Source organism: Aulonocara sp. 'chitande type north' Nkhata Bay, linkage group LG2 (assembly GCF_057382095.1).
Source record: "Aulonocara sp. 'chitande type north' Nkhata Bay isolate Kocher_YH1m ecotype deep benthic linkage group LG2, A_spYH_male_GT1.1, whole genome shotgun sequence".
In the NCBI taxonomy this organism is placed as follows: Eukaryota; Metazoa; Chordata; class Actinopteri; order Cichliformes; family Cichlidae; genus Aulonocara; species Aulonocara sp. 'chitande type north' Nkhata Bay.
Genome location: NC_141345.1, coordinates 10,239,364 through 10,254,394, shown reverse-complemented (window position 1 = coordinate 10,254,394; position 15,031 = coordinate 10,239,364). Strand labels below are relative to the sequence as shown.

At 43.6% G+C, this 15,031-nt stretch overlaps 2 long non-coding RNA genes across 2 annotated transcripts; both read left to right on the top strand.

The window, feature by feature from the left end:
• The first annotated feature begins 342 nt into the window (after positions 1 to 342).
• LOC147337429 (uncharacterized) lies at positions 343 to 1,640 on the top strand. Its single transcript, XR_015124771.1, has 3 exons — positions 343 to 423; positions 1,241 to 1,480; positions 1,578 to 1,640. It is a non-coding gene; the product is annotated as an uncharacterized LOC147337429 (long non-coding RNA).
• Positions 1,641 to 1,827: 187 nt separating this feature from the next.
• LOC147337428 (uncharacterized) lies at positions 1,828 to 3,261 on the top strand. The gene is made up of 3 exons (XR_015124767.1): positions 1,828 to 2,100; positions 2,215 to 2,375; positions 2,539 to 3,261. It is a non-coding gene; the product is annotated as an uncharacterized LOC147337428 (long non-coding RNA).
• Positions 3,262 to 15,031: the final 11,770 nt, after the last annotated feature.

The following is a 15,031-nucleotide window of genomic DNA, read 5'->3' as shown; positions in this document are numbered from 1 at the left end:
ATAGCAAGGAGACATTGAACAGATGTTGATTTTCCATCTGAACCATCAGAATCGTCAGGATTGAAATGTCAACACAAAACCAATGTTGAAACAACATTGAAATACTGATGAAACCTTACACTGACATTGAAATAACATTGATTCACTGTTGTTCTGTCATCGTTGATTGTTGATCTATTTATAGTTGACAAGGTGACAACAATCACGTTGAAAAACCATCAATTTATGGTTGAGCGGGAAATTAAAGCTGCTACCACTTGGACTATTCTGCAGCACCCCTATCACATTGGTACATCCCTCCAGGTAACCATTGTCTTGGTTGTAGAGCTTGTAGAGCGGGACATTAGATTTACTCTCAGCGGAATTGACCGGAGAAGGCATCAGTTCATGCACTGCACTGGCCTGCACCACGATTAGTATAAGGTAAGAATGAATGACTTTTGTTCTATTAGTTATTTCCACGGTTGCATTTGAATAACAGTAAAAAAAAAAAACAAACAAACTTGTTAATGTAAAGTTTCGGATAAAATGTGGGAGCCCGAAATTGTGTCTACTTTCATCTTACAATCCGGCAACAAATAAATTGCACTGCAAACAAAGTCTATCAAGAAAGAAAACATTTTCGTTTCATACTTTTCCGTTATATTCCCTTACAAAGCTAGCTTTAACGCTTCGAGGGTTCCTTTGTTCTTGCCGTCGCCTCGGCGCTTGACCCAGACTTTCACTCTGTAGTTGCTTTTTAGCATAGTACTACAAAAAATTGTAAATCTGTGATATATGATTGATAAACGTAAAGGTAACTGTATAAATGTGTTCAATGACTTTGTTACTTTTAATGATTGGTGAGCACCCGCTTCGATTCGCACTCAATTCAAACTTTACGTTGCACGCTCACCTAACTTGCGTTTGCACCTTTTGTCCACACGTAAACTGCGTTTAGCATTTACGTGTGGACGAGGAAGACGGAGAAAACGCAGCGTCAAAGGTGTGCGCCTATTTTGACGCCACACTGTGCGCCATGTTTTTGTCTCGGTGCCATGAATTCCTACAATGGCAGACTTAGACAAAATACTGTTAATTTTATTATCTTCAGTGTTTAAATGCTTACATATACGGGTTTGCTTGTAATTGTTGCCTATATACATTTTAAGCTATTATTTATTATTTAGTTCAATCAATAGATCAAGTTTTGTAGTGACTATGAAATATATTGTAATTATCTGTTTCCTGTTTATCCTAGACAGGGCAAAAAAGGACTCCAAATTAAAAAAAAAGATAAAAATGAAAGACTGGTGCATTGTGCAGTTTAGCACTGGTGGTACAGAAATAGTCCCTAGATCATGGATAAATGGAGAGAAATTGTCATGGCCTCCATATCCTCCGTGAGACACATTCAGGATCCACGACACAGTAAAGAGGAGAGTTCATCCTGGTGCAACATGGCTCACCTATGCACCAGTCCGACTTCTAATAAGCCATGGTGGGTATCATCTGGATTGGTGTTGTATAAATGTAACAATAACAAGTTTTTCGTGTCCTAATTTATGTCTGGCCATACATTGTGTTTGTACTTCCAGACACATTTCACGAAGCAGAACGCAGTCTTCAGAAATATCTAAGTGAACACTGTGATATGTCTGACCTTCAGTCCGAAGCTTAAACTCAGACCAGTCATAAAAGAAAGCACAAGTAAAACTTTTTTTTTTTTTATTTCACAAACATATCTTTGATTGCTAAGAATTTATGATCTTGTCTTTTATACATATCTGTGGTGCTTGCATACCTGCAATATCACCACATAATATAGTCCAAAAAGTGGAAGCTTGTAAACTTTTTATAAATGCAAAGCCGTGTACACTTGTGCACTTCAAAAATCCCTTGTATACTGTACCTTCTTGCACATCTCCGTTTCCTGTGTGTGTTGTTATAAAGCAAACTGTAACTTTAGGAAAAAATATTCCAAAAGCACATTTGTAATTACTTATGACCGTTTTCAACTTTTTTTCTTTAGACCAAATCCCCTGTACACATATAGTGACTCAGAGGATGAGCAGCCCACCAAAAAATGGTTTCCCCAGGCCCCTCGAGTGAAAATACCAGGTAATAAAATACTGTCTAGTGTCTTTGTACATATCTGTGTGTGACACAAGGAAACGTTTGACAAGTTGTCTGTATTCTTAAATACTTAAAAAAAAATTTATCTTTTTCTGTCAGACCTGACGAGAGCTGTTAATGAACTCCGTGAGGAGGTCAGAGCCATCCGCAATGAATCGGTAGATGCTGGGGTACTGCCTCTGGATTTGCCCTTGCACAACATTGAGGAGCTAAACAATGCAGAGCCAGCTCTTCAATCACAAGAGGCAAATAAGGCAATGGTAAGTATATAAAGGTTATGTACACTTTGTAACTATAAATTGTAATAGCTGTCAGATGTGATTTAAATACATAACAACGGCCTGTTGATTAAACACACAAGCACTTGCATACACATTTAAGACATGAGACACGCTAATTCCATCTCTTAAAATGTGTCTATAGGTGAGACGCTTTGCCTTGATTGGAGCCTGACGCAGCAGTTAGGGGCAAACTCTATGTCCGAGTTTGTCTTTGCACAAGCAGTGCAGAAATGGCTCCGATACGCCCCAGATCGTTTGGGTGGGTGCAGGACGCACATCATGCAAAAAAATTACAAACTTCTGTGAATCATATAAACGTAAATAGGAAACTGTCTTTTAATAAAGTATTTAGCAAACGAAACATGCCTATTGACCTTTTTTTGTTTATTTTTTTTCTCTCTTACATCACATGCAATGCTTTCTTATTTTAGGATATTAATGTTGACATGATACATTGTGAGACATTTGGGTTTTTTTTTTTTATAAAGGGTGTCCAATTTAAGGAATAAGTACAATTATGTGTTTAGGTGGTTGAAGTATTGATGGAAACATGCAGTAGTTTAGTATTGGTTAAAATACCTATAAAGAAAGGTAGATTTCCAGTCATGATTTAACTGTTGTTTTAATAAAAAGCAACTGTGCGAAAGAGGTGGAAAATCAACACCATAGCTCAGTGTTTCAATATCAGAATCTGACATTGTTTCAATGTCAGCAGTATTAGAAAATATAACGTTGAATCAACGTCAGGTTTCAACATTGATTCAACATCAAAACCTGACGTTGTTTCAACGTTAAAAAAGGGTGCAAGAGTGACGTTAGGTCAACGTCACACTTCAACGTTGATTCAATGACACAGCCTGATATTGACTCAACATTGTTTCAATGTTTCCTTGCTATCTGGGCAGGCAACATCTAGGACTGATGCCTCGCTGGCTGAGGATCTAAACCGTTTCTTCGCCCGCTTTGAGACGACCAGGCCCCCAGCTGCCACACCACTTCCACCCGCCCCCAGCACTGGCACACTAACACTCAGGGAGCATCAAGTGAGGTGTGTTCTAAGGTCAGTGAATCCCAGGAAGGCGGCAGGTCCTGATGGAATACATGGAAAGGTTCTCAGAGCATGTGCTGACGAACTGACCGGAGTCTTCACTAAAATCTTCAACCGTTCCTTGTCATCAAACACCGTCCCGCCCTGCCTCAAAACCTCCACCATCATCCCCAAGAAGACAGCTGTGGCCAGCCCAAATGACTACAGGCCTGTTGCACTTACGCCTGTAGTGATGAAGTGCTTTGAGAGACTGGTCTGTCAGCACATCAGGGCCGGTCTGCCTCCCACTCTGGACCCCCACCAATTTGCCTACAGGACAAATCGTTCCACCGAGGACACTATCACCATAGCGCTCCACACTGCGCTGAGTCACCTGGAGCACCGAGGAAGCTATGTGAGAATGCTCTTTCTGGACTTCAGCTCAGCATTCAGTCATATCATCCAGGAGATCCTGGTCCAGAAACTGTCTCACCTGGGACTCTCCACCCCCATCTGCCTCTGGATCAAGGACTTCCTGACAAATAGACCACAGTCTGTCAGACTCGGCCCCCACCGGTCCAGCACCATCACACTCAGCACCGGGTCTCCACAAGGATGTGTTTTGAGTCCCCTCCTGTTTACGCTCTACACATCCGACTGCTCCCCTACCCATCTCTCAAACACCATCATAAAGTTCACGGATGACACCACAGTGGTTGGACTCATCTCAAGGGGGGATGAGTCGGACTACAGAGATGAGGTCAACAGACTGACTGGTGTTCAGTTAACCTCCAACTGAACACCACGAAAACTAAAGAACTTATCTTGGACTTCAGGAAGGGCAGAGCAGACCCGGCCCCACTTTACATTCATGGGAACTGTGTGGAGAGGGTACACTCCATGAGGTTTCTGGGCGTGCAGATCTCTGATGACCTCTCCTGGACTGCAAATACTACGGCGGTGGTTAAAAAGGCCCAGCAGCATCTCCACTTTCTGAGAGTGCTCAGGAGGTACAACCTGGAGGAGAGGCTGCTGGTGACATTTTACAGAGCCACCATAGAGAGCATCCTAACGTACGGCATAACAACATGGTATGCAGGGTGCTCAGCTGCGGACAGGAAAGTACTGCAGAGGGTCATCAACACAGCCCAGAAGATCACTGGCTGCTCTCTGCCCAGCCTGGAGGTCACTGCAAACTCTCGGTACCTCAGCAGAGCTGGCAATATCATCAAGGACTACTCTCACCCCAGCAACCAACTGTTTGAACTATTACCGTCAGGCCGACAGTACAGGTCACATAAAACCAGGACAAACAGATTCAGGGATAGCTTCTTTCCCAGAGCTATCACCGTAGTAAATAAGCACAAAAACAATTGAACCTATTCCATACCGTCACTGTCATTATATTATGCTGCTATTCATACTGTCATTATATTAATGCTGCTATCCTGTATATATTGTACATACTATTGTTTGAGTACTTACGATTGTTTTTTTGTACTTTTTATATTTTACATTTATATTTATTATTGAAACTTGCACCAAGGGAGTGGCACTCCAATTCCGTTGTACTCTGTACAATGACAATAAAGGCTATTCTATTCAGGTGTGAAATTTAGGTTTTTGTTTTGTTTTTTTTATCGTGGACTTGGTTTCCCTGGGTCTTTTCCTTTGTTGTAGTTGTGCGTCTTATTTTGAAAGAAAGCATTAAAGGGCGGAGAGGGGGATGTTACTCTCAATGTTGTTGCCGCATTTCAGGAGGACACGGCTAATAAAGTTACACAATTACACAGTGAATTCGCATTTATTATTATATTTTAAAAATACCACATTTTTGGGTTTTATCATTTTATTTTGTTGTAATTATCTGCAACACTTTAAAGGCCAGTCCGTTAAAAATTGTCTGACATTAAACTGGTCCGTGGTGCAAAAAAGGTTGGGGACCACTGGTGTAAGATCATCCTCTACCCTTTTTAAAAAGGATTCAACCATACCAGGTCTGAGAACTTGGCTGAACAATTTATACCTGGATATTTAATGTTACCTGACTGTAGTGGAGGAGTGGTGCCGTTCGGTGCCCCTTTGTAGGCTGAAGCTCTGTGAAGTAAGATCATTTGTCCTAACACAAACATTTGGAGAGCTGTACAGTGTTTAATCCAGTCTATGAAGAATGAACCAAATCCAAATTTATGTAGAACTGCTAATAAAAACCTGGAAATCTTTGCCCAGTCAAATGCTTTCTCTGAATCTAAGGAGATAACTGTGCTTTCTAATTTGTTAGAGCAGTATCTATTATATTTAGTATTATTCGCTGAGTGTCTACCCTCAATAAAACCAGTTTCGCTGGAATGTATTATGAATGGATGTAGATATAACGATGGGTTACTATCAGGTGGTTGAAGGGATTAATCTGTGATTAGTATAAAGCTTCGCAAAAGTGTTTAAAAGATGTTTTTGTGTCATAAGTAATGTTCCCAGCTAAATCCTTTATAGAACAAACAGACAGACTGTCTGTCTCGCACAGCAGCAGATGGGTGGGTTTGGTGGCATCAGCACAATTCCTGTGACAACAGACAGAATAAGAAACACCGTCAGTCACAGAGCTGCACACAACAGTGACTTTTAGAAACTCTGACAAACATGAGTCACAGTGAACTGGCTGGTTATAGCATCAGATCAACACATCCTGAATGTCTCACTAACCGATCGATGCAGCCAGTTTGTGTCATATAAAACACTTCACCCTACTAGCCTGACTGAGCTGTCCAAACTACTGCAGTCACAGGTCCAAAGTTTTTATTCATCCAGTAGGAATGTGATTTTTAGGAGGACAGAGCCTAACAGTCATGAAGAAACAAAGACAACTGACGCTTAGCACAAGTGTGAACACAAACAGCAAAAGTGCCACAGCAGCAGCTTCAACAGTCTTTAAAATCAACTGACTCTGTGACAGCGATGCCCTCTGACCACCTGAGCACCATCTGTAGGTCATTCAGGGAAAAAATGCACAGCGAGGGCAAACCTTTGAAAAGCACTGCGAGGAGGAACATTTACCTGTACAAGTAAGAAGGGAAAAGCCTGAGCAGAGTGCTTTTTAACAGAGGAACAGAATTTCAGCACATACTGGTTTCCTTCAGAAAGCATAAATGATTTTTCCACACAATAGCAGAATGAGGGGGGAAAAAAAGGAGCAGGGTGAAAATTATTACTGAAAAACTGACCTTTTCATTGAGCCACAGCACTGCAATGATGTGCTTTAACTCTAACACTCAAAGCTGTAAAATCCAGTTCAAAATGACGGTTATCTTCCAGTTTACATTTGGTATAAAAACTTGAGCAGGGTTCAAGCCGTCACTGTGCATCACCAGTCCAGACCTGAGAAACAGAATAGTCGCCTGTAACCTAGTCTGTTGATCAGTGAGTGATTGAACCTGGGCCATTGCGCCTGTAAGGATTGCTCATGGGCTCCTAAAATGGCTCCTTGCTTGGCGATAGCGATCCGAGGGGGGTCTGCTGAATCCATGTCGATGGCCGGAACGTACTGTCACGACCGGGCGGCAAGACACAGGTAAGTGGACTCAAATGCAGACACCACACGGAGGCTCGGAGGTGTAGTGCAAACAAACAATTTAGCACTCAAAAATGGCACACCATGAAAGAGGTAAATGAAACAAAAATGCTATACATGAACTAAGGGCGAGAGGGAAAACAGACCTCTGAATATTAGTTACCTACTAACGTGAAGTTTCAGATTACTGTACTAAGAATCTGTAGCTACAAACACTGTGATTGGCAAGAGCTAGTAGACAAAACTGTGACTAGGGATGCTGTGAAAGTAAACAAGACTTGGCTAGGCCTATCTCCACAAGTAAACAAGGGTCACACTGCATGTGCAGCAGCAAAGTCCAAAGGAAATAGTCTCTTTATCTGGCTGGGTGCGTTATTTGGTATTTTCCGGAGCAGGCACACAAGGTACAGGGTCACAGGGTTTCTCTCTCTGAATTATTGTAATGAAAGATGTGTAGAGTCAATACGAGCCCCACGCAGCAGTCAAAGAAATGGTGGCAACAAAATACATAGTCTTACTTGTCTGGGTTGAAGGCGAGGCTTGGAGAGGATTAAAGGTCCAAGTGAGGCTAAACCAGTTCGTGTACACTCACTGTGAGGTGTTGGGCAGGGAGGCAGGCAGGTGAATAACGCCGAGAATAGAAAACAGACCAGCGACGGGAAGTAGAGTGGTTATTGACAGCAAGATCCAATCCACTGTGACGCTGCAGAGGCAAGTAGGCAGGGTTGGCGTGACAAAACAGCAAACAGGGGTTTACCGAGCGATGACGCTCACTAACGTGTGTTAGCTGACGTTCTGGCAAGGAATGTTTGAGAACGCTGGTCTTAAGAGCCTCCCAGCAAATTACACACAGGTGCCACAAACGAGGGGTGTGGTGACTCTGCCCAGTGATGGATTTACTGACACGCAGGAAAACCCAGCACTCACCCGGACCATGACACTCTGGCTCTCTGCTCTCTTCATGAACAAACATAAAGTGGTCACTTCTTATGCCGAGTCATCGTGAGTAAAGATGATCTCTGAGCAATTAACAGGAAGCCAAGAAGTGTCTAATCCACGCAGGATTAATGAACCATGACTGCAGCCGCTGAAGCGGCCTCCATTGGGCCGGAGGGGACACTCTCTGGTGCTAAGCAGATGACAGCAACACATGGACACATGAAGGTTCCTCCAAGCTACACAACGCCGCTTTATCAGCTGACTGTGAATGAGGCTCTGGGTCCAGCAGCAGAGGCTCTGACCACAAGTCAGCTGAATAACACGAGCTGGGCCTGTGGGCCAGCTTGCCTGTGGTCGCTGCGTTAGCTTGTTAAATCACTGCCAAGTCCAACCTCACCATGCTCTTATGAAAAAGGTAAAATATATGGTCAGTTTGGAAAGTAAGTGCCTTTTATCCTCGGTTCCTTCCATCCTCTGTCAGTGCCTGGCTCCCTCTGAGGTGTACTCTATCATCTCTGACCTTGGTCTGCTCACAAACATTACACACAAATGACTGTTTAATGAGAAAGACTCCCCAGAAAGGTTCAGCCCCCATGTTGCAGCAACACAAAGAAATCGTCTCCTCTCTGTTCTTTAGCAAGTCCTCGCTTTCATTTCCAGGAGAAAATGCTTTTAGTTACGGAGGTTTCCTAATGCATTCAAACGTAGCCTGTGTGTTTTAGTGGGTCAGCCTTAATGCAAATATAGATGCTAATGGAATCTACAGAACAACATTTACACTCCATCCATTTCCATCTTCCTCTGAGGCTGCCCATTTCAGCAACATCTCATTATCCAGAAAGTCGTGGCATGCTGCTACACCACATTATGTATAGCTGGAACATAAACTGTATACGACAGATGGATGTAACATTTTATCTTAGCTCAGTTTGGGAGCCAGAAGGGACCATATTTGGACAAGAGTGTCTGCATTCACAGACTCAGATATCTGCTAATCAGAAACATCCGATCAAAGCTGAAGCTCAGAGCTCTTCTTCTGTTTGTGCTCAATGCGGATCAATGCAGCCAAATTATTGGTCAGATAATGCTGTTAATCTATCTCTGGTAAAGCCTAGCACACAGTTCAATTCAATTTTATTTATATAGCCCCAAATCACAATAACAGTCACACACACGTTATATTGTAAAGGTAACGACTATACAATAACAGAGAGGAACACAGGTTAAAATTCCAACAATCAGGCTTTGGTGACAGTGGGAAGGACAAAGACACGCTGTGCCAGAGATTAATAATAACTAAGGTTTAAGTGCAGAGAGGTATACTTATGTAAGAATAAATAAATAATGAGTGAGAAAGGTGACTGAAGGAGAAACACTGAATGAATCATGGGAATTCCCCAGCAGCCTACACCTATTGCAGCAGGGAGGATTCAGGGTCACCTGATCCAGCCCTAACTATATGCTTTATCAAAAAGGGAAGTTTGAAGCCTAATCTTTTAGATCTTTTGGATTAACTGAAGTCTTTTCAGGGAGTTTTTAGGACATACTGATAATAATGAATTACAGTAGTCCAGCCTAGAAGTAATAAATGCATTAACTAGTTTTTCAGCGTAACTCTGATGCTGAATTTTTTGAGATATTGCACCAATGAAAGAACGCAGTCCTACATATTTGTTAAATATGTGCGTTGAAGGACATATCCTGGTCAAAAATGACTCCAAGGTTCCTCACAGTACTGGAAGCCAATGTAAGAATCTAGTTAGATACCATATTTCTAAGGTTTCCTGGGCTGAGTACAATAACCTCAGTTTGATCGGAATTTAGTATAAAGCTGCAGTGCCTGTAATACCTACAGCATGCTCTAATCACGCTAATAGAATATTATGGTCAACAGTATCGAATGCTGCACTGAGGTCTAGCAGGACAAGCACAGAGATGAGTCCACTGTCAGAGGCAATAAGAAGATCATTTGTAACCTTCACTAAAGCTGTTTCTGTGCTGTGCTGAGCTCTGAAACCTGACTGAAACTCTTCAAATAAACCATTCCTCTGCAGATGATCTGTTAGTTGTTTGACAACTACTATTCAAAAATATTTTTACATGAAAGGAAGGTTAGAGATTGGCCTATAATTAGCTAAGACCACTGGGTCTAGAGATGGCTTTTTAAGTAACGGTTTAACTGGTGCCAGCTTGAAGGCCTGCGGTATATAGCCAATTATCAGAGATAGGTTGATCATATTGAAGCTTTTTGATAAACCAGCAAAAAAAAAAGGAAAATAAATCTGGTTATTGGAGCATCGTTAGCTCCCTGGTGAAAACTCAGGGTGAGGACAGCACAGCTTGCATTTTTCTTGTTGCTGTACTTCTGCTGTCAATTTAGGCTGTTAGCTGCTTTTGGTTCTAAAGCAGATGGTGATAAATTACCACAATATAGAAAAATATTAAGTACTGTTGGCTTATGTAAATCAAATCAAATCAAATCAAATCACTTTTATTGTCACATCACATGTGCAGGTACATTGGTACAGCACATGCGAGTGAAATTCTTGTGTGCGAGCTTCACAAGCAACAGAGTTGTGCAAAATACAATAATATAAACAGGCAAAATATACGAATGGCTACATCTGAAACTAATAAATATATGTACAATATATAATAGTATATGCAAAAAAAAAAATTTTTCTGGATGTGTATACTAAATGTTTTTCTACGTGTGTGTGTGTGTGTGTATACACATATTTTACAAATTAAATAAAAGTGAGCATGAATGTGTGTAACCTAGGCTGCAGTGCAGATGTGAATTTGTAGTGGGAAATGTGGCCTTGGTCTCGACTGCTGCATTTGATCATTTTAATGTGTTTATGCTCTCTTTGATCTAAACTTTAATTTTCCTGAAAATCTGTGCGAATTTGTTGTAAGCAGACACTGACAGCAGCCACAATGGAAGTGCTCTGCTTCCACCGAGCTCGTGCTCGTTTCTTTCTTCTACACAACACAAAGCAGAGTTAGAGAGGTTATCCCTACTGAAAGCTGGAAGCTTCTGCCTACTACTGTGATAGCTTACGTCAACTATAATTTCACTACACAGTTTCTGAAAAGGACTCTTAGTGCTGCTCCAAGTGGGAACTCATCTCCAAGGACATTTATGAAACAGTAGAGGATGGTAGCATGAACCAAAGGTAAGATGTGCTCCCAGAACATCACAGAGGTTTTTCTGGTTTTGATGCTGCGAACACTTTGAAACTTCAACACTAAAGATCTGTGTGAACTTTCGCTGCTCTCATCTCCATTCATCTAAAGCTGCTTCCACACACAGGAAGTGAATCACAGGGACATGGCGACAGACCAATGACATTCAGTGAACTGAAGCAGGTATTGGTAAAAAACTCCCAATGGCCACGCAAAGTGGGCGTGAATGTCATTACTTTTATTTTGCACAAAAGAACAAGAGCATCATGGTGAAGTGCTAACAGCATACAGGAAAGAAACTTCTGCATTTTTGAGCTAACGCTGCATGTTCACAGACAGCATGCTAATGTTAAGCTAGCCAAGAACCCAGACTGAAGGTGGGTGTATGCAGACCCCGGCCCAGACACCAGAGCCTGAGCTTCAGCAGGTAACGGAGGCAGAGCTGAGCAGTCAGGCTTCAGCCTCTGTTTCTACTTTCTACAGTAGAATCATCGTGACGACCGCTTTCACTTTTGCTTTATGCTCATAGGTTAAAAATTAAAACAAAGATGGTGTGTGTCCTCTTTGACAAGGGCGACTGTATCCTCAGGTTTATGTTCTTAAATGGTGATTGTGAGACAGTTTCAAGTCTTTTTACAAAGTAATGAGCAAATAATGTAACAAATATCAAATCAAATCAAATCACTTTTATTGTCACATAAATTCTTGTGTGCGAGCTTCACAAGCAACAGAGTTGTGCAAAATACAATAATGTAAACAAGCAAAATACAAGAATGGCTACATCTGAAACTAATAAATATATGTACAATATATAATAGTATATGCATTTCTGGATGTGTATACTAAATATTTTTCTACGTGTGTGTGTGTGTGTGTGTACACATATTTTACAAATTAAATAGAGTAAACAATAAATAAAATATATAAATAAAATATACAGAGTGAGACATGTGCAAAACAGTGGCGTTACTGTACAGTATGGAGTGCATAATGTTAAAGTTCTAGTAGTGAAGCTGAGGTGTCTATGAAGTGTTCAGCAGTCTGATGGCCTGATGGAAAAAGCTGTCTCTCAGTCTGCTGGTATGGGACCGGATGCTGCAGAACCTCCTTCCTGATGGAAGTAGTCTGAACAGTTTATGGCTGGGGTGACTGGAGTCCTTGATGATCCTCCCCGCTTTCCTCAGGCACCGCTTCCTGTAGATGTCTTGGAGGGAGGGAAGCTCACCTCCAATTATCCGTTCAGAGCACCGCACTACTCGCTGGAGAGCTTTGCAGTTGTAGGCGGTGCTGTTGCCATACCAGGTGGTGATGCATCCAGTGAGGATGCTCTCAATGGCACAGTGATAGAAGGTCCTAAGGATGCGGGGGCTCATGCCGAATCTTTTCAGTCTCCTGAGAAAGAAGAGGCGCTGCTGCGCCTTCTTCACTGTTTTGTTTGTGTGTACTGACCACGTAAGATCCTCAGCCAGATGTACACCAAGGAACCGGAAGCTGCTCACTCTCTCCACAGCAGCGCCGTTGATGGTGATGGGGGTGTGTACTTCTCTGCACCTCCGGAAGTCCACTATCAACTCCTTTGTCTTTGCGACGTTGAGGGTGAGATGGTTGTCTTGACACCAGTGGGTCAGGGCGCTGACCTCCTCCCTGTAAGCCGTCTCATCACCGTTGGTGATAAGACCCACCACTGTAGTGTCGTCCGCAAACTTCACAATGATGTTGGAGTTGTTAGTGGCCGTGCAGTCGTAGGTGTAGAGTGAGTACAGGAGAGGGCTCAGTACACACCCCTGTGGAGCACCAGTGTTCAGTGTGACGGGGGATGAGGTGATGCTGCCCAGTCTGACCACTTAGCGTCTGTCAGACAGGAAGCTAAGGATCCAGCTGCAGAGGGAGCTGCTCAGTCCTAGATCCTGCAGTTTCCTGTCCAGCTTCGAGGGAACGATGGTATTGAATGCTGAGCTGTAATCTACAAACAGCATTCTCACATACGTGTCTCTCTTCTCCAGGTGTGACAGGGCAGTATGTAGTGTCAGGGCTATGGCATCATCAGTGGACCTGTTGTGGCGGTATGCGAACTGTAGAGGGTCCAGTGAGTCGGGTAGTGCAGAGCAGATGAAGTCCCTGACCAGCTTCTCGAAGCATTTGCTTACGATGGGGGTCAGGGCTACAGGTCGCCAGTCGTTCAATGAGGAGATGGTGGAGGATTTGGGTACAGGGACGATGGTGGCCATTTTGAAGCAGGCTGGGACTACAGACAGAGAGAGGGAAAGGTTGAAGATGTGCGTGAACACTCCAGCCAGCTGAGCCGCGCATGACTTGAGGACGCGGCCGGGAATCCCGTCCGGACCAGTAGCTTTGCGTGCGTTCACCTTCCTGAAGCACCTCCGCACATCCTCCTCAGACACAGTGTGCGCACTGACGTCATCTGCGGTGCGCACACTGTCCGGTCTCATGGTGTTCGCTGTGTCGAATCTAGCGTAGAATACGTTTAGATCCTCACACAGAGAGGCCGTGGTCTGCGGTGTGCTGGTTTTCCCTCTAAAGTCTGTGATCGTGTTTAGTCCCTGCCACATACTCCGAGGGTTGTCAAACTGTTGCTCCACCCTGTCCCTGTACTCACGTTTGGCTGCTTTGATAGTCTTCCGGAGTTGGTAATGTGTGTGTTTGTAGTCCAATGTGTTCGCGGAGGCAAAGGCGGTGCTCCGTGCCGCCAGTGCCGCGTGAACATCTCCGTTAATCCAGGGTTTTTGATTTGGGAAGGATTTAACTGTTCTGGATGGGACGACATCTTCCACGCATTTCCTGATAAATCCGCAGACTGAGTCTGTGTATTCATCAATGTCCCTAGCAGCCACGTGAAACATTTCCCAGTCCGCGTGATCAAAACAGTCCCGCAGCGCAGACTCCGATTGGTCCGTCCAACAGTGCACCGCCCTCCGGGTTGGAGCTTCCTGTTTCAGCTTCTGCCTGTAGGCGGGCAGGAGCAGGATGGAGCGGTGATCTGATTGGCCGAATGGGGCGCGGGGGAGGGCTTTGTACGCATCCCGGAAAGAGGTGTAGCAGTGGTCGAGTAGCCGATCTCCACGAGTGTTAAAATGGATGTGTTGGTGGAGTTTGGGTGAGACTTTCTTCAGGTTTCCCTTATTAAAGTCTCCGGCTGTGATAAACGCTGCCTCTGGGTGTGCGGTTTCCTCGCTGCTGATCGCGCTGTACAGTTCCCTGAGTGCTCGGTCAGTGTCGGCTTGTGGGGGAATGTAAACAGCCGTAATAATCACTGCTGTAAATTCCCTCGGTAGCCAGAATAGCCGGCACGGGGTGGCTGTAGCTCAGGTGGCAGAGCAGGTCAGCCACTAATCAGAAGGTTGGTGGTTCGATCCCAGGCTGCATCCTGGCTGCATGCCAAATATCCTTGGGCAAGATACTAACCCCGTGTTTGCCTACTGGTGGTGGTCAGAGGGCCCGGTGGCGCCTGTGTCCGGCAGCCTCGCCTCTGTCAGTGCGCCCCAGGGCAGCTGTGGCTACAATGTAGCTTGCCATCGCCAGTGTGTGTGAATGGGTGAATGACTGAATGTAGTGTAAAGCGCTTTGGGGGTCCTATGAACTAGAAAAGCGCTATACAAATGCAGGCCATTTACCATTTACCACTTAATCATCAGGTACTCCAGGTCCGGTGAGCAGAAGGATTTGACCGGGTGCACGTTCGCATAATCACACCAGCTGTTGTTGATCATGAAACACACACCACCGCCTAGGGATGGGTATTGATAAGATTTTCACGATTCCGATTCCATTTTCGATTCTGTTTAACGATTCGATTCTTTATCGATTCTCTTATCGATTCTTTTTAAAAAAGGAGAACACTAAGTTCGATTAGCTTAGAACTTTGTTTTATATCTTCTCTTTGAACAAGATAGA